A 4,121-nucleotide genomic window follows, 5' to 3' on the forward strand; every position below is an offset into this window, starting at 1 on the left:
GTTTCTGTCAAAGTGTGAGCCAATCGAGCAGCGAGAGCTGTCAAAGTGTGAGCCAAACGAACATGCGTTATGTTTGTTTTGAACTTTTCTTGAGGAGTAATGAAATCCGCTTGAAATTATTTCGGTAAAAGTAATTTTGCATGAAGCAAAAAAATGAAATGTTTTACTTTTTTTTGAACTTTTGTCAATGCGATTTTTAGTTTTTGATTTTTTCGGCTATTTATTAGTTTTGATATGTAGCTCAAAGATCTATAACGAAACAAAATACACTTTGTAGCAATGAGGAAGTCATGTCCGTGTTACAATATTATTCTCGACGCCGAGCAAAATCAGCACTGCTGGTCTGTTGCCGAATCATTCCATTTTACTTCCGCTTATCTCTCTATAAAGGATCACTAATGCAAACCATCGGGGTTCATTTTTAATTTGAACATCTAGTCACCCTAGAATCGTGTTTCTGGTCACCTCTTTAACTGTTTTGTTTTGATTCTGCGTTCCGTTTTACAGCGTTCCATTTCACTTTACTCCGTTCCAGAAGCTAAATGACGTTTGAACCATTTTTAATCTGAACGATGTGCAAATTAGCGGGGTACAAATTAAAAAGTGTTCAGATTAAATGTGGTCAAACCAACGGGGGTACCCGGTACATTAAGGGCTATTCTCATTGCGCCGTGCCGGGCCGGGGCCGGGACCCGACCGGGTTATGTATTGAATAACTTTCATGTGTTTTATATGTGGGCGTTCACACCAAAGCTACCGTGCCGTGCACGGGGTCAAACCGGGGTAGAACCGAGCTGTCAAAAAATATCGTCGGCAACGATATTTGGCACTCTCCGGTGGCTGCTCGGCTGGCAGCATACACTGAACGGAATCCCCCGCCTTGAACTGAATGATTTTCGACTCATCCGAGCCCCATGCCTATTTTCAGACACATTCAGGATGATTTTCATCTCTGTTGGAATCATCTGTTTACAAATCACGCTGAATGAAAATCATCCGATTTTGAAACTATTTTCTCCTTTCAAAAAGATGTTCGAATTTGAATGATAATCATTCATGGATGTAAACAAACCACATTGCATGCTTGGTAATAAAACATCACAATAATTCCAATGGGATAAAAAATAACCAAACGTTGATAGTTTAATACACTTCATTATTTATTTCCATTATTCACAAATATGAGTTTATCTCATGTCCGCAGGAGTAGCTGTCTGCCCGATGTGACTCCACCAAATACTCGTCCAAACACCATAAGTGCACAAAAATACATGATTGCACGAACTGTGCATAAGCGGTCTCGATATATCCCTGAAACTAAAACAAACAGTACTAGTTGCAACCTCGGTTGATGCCAATAAAGATTATTTAGGAGAATTCATTTTAAAATTGCAATTACCTACGAAATCCATGATGGAAAAGTCAACACACCATGCTGCTGCCACCATATTTTTACAATGTTTTCAAGGATGATTTGACAGTTGGGATCATTAATTTTCTGTATGATATTTTAGATGGTAGTTGAATGATTTTCGAATTAGGACATGGAAGGAAATAAAATCCTTCAGAAGCTGTAGGTTATTCATTTGTGTTGACTTCATTCAATTATCTACTTATTGTCATACGGCTATGTACAGCACATCATTACTAAATTGGATGATTTTCGTTCTGTAGTCGGTGGAAGCATCATCTTCTTTCGTAGTCATTCAAAATAAGGAAAATTAAGTTTTGCGGCCATGTGAGTTACGAATCATTCAATACAAAGAAGGTGCTTTCGTTCAGTGTACTCTCTGTCATGTTTATGTAGTTGTGAGTTCTCTGTGCATTACCAATATGAAGAGAGGCGACAAATTTGTTTTTATTTATGTTATCAATGTTCGTGAAAAAAGTGAGACGCACCCGCTAAGGGTTTTGCATTTTTACGATAACTTTTATAACTTTACTGGGACAGAGCCTGCTGCATGTATAGTTTTGCATAATACCATAAGCACTAGTGCTTAAATTTGATTAGATCCAACCAGATCAAAGTTTTTTCCATTTAGATTTTGGGATCACAAACAAAAGTGCAAAATTTGTGCGCAATCGGTTTCATCTACGCTGTGGGCATTTCGGTCGAAATTTGTACGCAAACCTTTTGTAATCATGTTCCTTGCGGTATATGACCATTGGATCATATCTGGATATTTTACATTTCTCCAATAATTCCGTAAGAAATGTCTAAAGAATTACTAGAAAAAGCACAAAGATTCTCCTGATGTTCCCAGTTGTTTTTTTTTTTTTTTCAAAGTATTTATCCGAGGAAACCTGCAGTACTCCACTAATAAATTCACTTGGGATGTATGTATTAATATTTATTCATAAATTCTTCCAGTTGTTCCTGTGGAATCTCCTATAGGAATTTTTAAAGGTTGAATATGTATTACGCGTGTATTATTTTATTATTTAGGTTGTTGGAGGATGCTTGGCTGAATGTTATATATTAGGTACTTGAGAATGTAGATGAAACGGGCAGTTTCGGGATTAATTGCAGGATTCTGGTAATCCTTTGGCCTTTGTTCGATCGTCTCGATCTCTGGTAATGCTCTCAAAAAATTGTAATTCCGATTAACAGTATTTTAAATTCCTACACAAGTACTTCCAGGTGTTAGGTATTCCTCCAAGAATTTTTGTGGGATTCTTCCAAAAGTTACCTTAGGGACTCCTCCTGAGGTTCCTCGTGGGATTACTCCTTTAGAAAATTTCTCCTGGAGTTTCTTCAGGATTCCTCCAGAAGTTCCTTCAGGAATTCTTCAAAGAGTTAATTCAGGAATTCCTCCAAGAGTTCCTACAGGAATATCTACATGAGTTGTTGATGAAATTCGTCCGGGAGTTTTTTTCAGGAATTCCTCCAAGAGTTCCTTTAAGAATTCCTCCAGGATTTTCTCCAGGAATTCATTCGGGAATTCCTCCAGGAGTTCCTTCAGGAATTCCTCAAGGGGTACATTCGAGGATTTCTCCAAGAAATCCTACAGGCATTTCTCCAAGAGTTCTTTCACGAATTCCAGAAATTTCTCAAGGGGTTCCTTCAGAAATTCCTCTTGGAGTTCCTCCAGAAATCCTCTAAGAATTCTTTCAGAAATTCCTCCAGGAGTTCCAAGGTTCCGCTTTCCGTTGCCGTTCCACTAGCATTACGTTTGGGCCTTAAAAAAAATAAAAACACACAGCCTTTTTATTTTGCAAATAAAACAGCTGTGTTTTTATTTTTTTTTTTTCAATTTGTCGATTTTAACGCCGAAAACTGTTTTTTCACTTTTGACATTTGCTCCATTTTTACTTGGGCCTTAACTAGGGTAAAACAAAGCTGGAGGACCCCTCGGCCTAAGAGTTTTGTAAAATAATACTAACGTAAGCATCAAATGAAAATAAATATGAATTTATTCGAAAAAAAAGCGTACCGGATCAGTTTGAATTCAATCGCCGCGAAGTACAAATCGAGTGTACCATTTCAGAGCGTGATCGATTCTGTGACATTTGCAGTATTAATATTATTCTGATAAGGTAAGTCCGGAAGTTATTTTTGTATTTTTGCCTTACAACCGTTCTATTTATTCATTGCACTAGTACCACACGAAACGGACCGTGTTCCGTCAAATTCTCTCATACTTCTCTCCATGGATCAGCTTGTTGTAGTTCATGCTGGCGAACCGGTTCCGCATTCCGTTGCCGTTCCGCTATCATTGCGTTTTGGCCTTAACCCGATGGTCTCTTGAAACGCTGTTGCACTGATTTTGTGTTCTGTAACACGTTAGTCCCTTTAATATCGAGTTTAAGAAAATTAACTGCACTTGTTTTAAAAACATTAAATAAAAATGTTCAAAACGAAATGGAGAAAATAATCGATATTCTTTCAAAAAACATCATAGCTACCCCATTTTACGGTATCCCTCTTTGAATTACGCCTAAATGTAGGCAACATCCGGCCAAAGATTCGATATCCAAATAAACCTAACCTCCTGTTTAATTCTTCTTTACCGACCTTCCCCTATGTACATGTGCCTTCTCGAATTTATGCTACCTCACCACCCACCGCCCTCTTTCCTAAAGTGAGCGAGAGAGCGGATCGAATGGAAATGAAATGATAA

General features: G+C 37.9%; 1 long non-coding RNA gene across 1 annotated transcript; it reads right to left on the reverse strand.

Moving 5' to 3' along the window:
- Positions 1–1,139: 1,139 nt before the first annotated feature.
- On the reverse strand, positions 1,140–1,827 carry LOC110674386. Its single transcript, XR_002498816.1, has 2 exons — positions 1,400–1,827; positions 1,140–1,317 (listed from the first exon to the last, which is right to left on the reverse strand). It is a non-coding gene; the product is annotated as an uncharacterized LOC110674386 (long non-coding RNA).
- Between the last annotated feature and the right edge of the window lie 2,294 nt (positions 1,828–4,121).

This window comes from Aedes aegypti, chromosome 1, assembly GCF_002204515.2.
Source record: "Aedes aegypti strain LVP_AGWG chromosome 1, AaegL5.0 Primary Assembly, whole genome shotgun sequence".
Taxonomy (NCBI): Eukaryota; Metazoa; Arthropoda; class Insecta; order Diptera; family Culicidae; genus Aedes; species Aedes aegypti.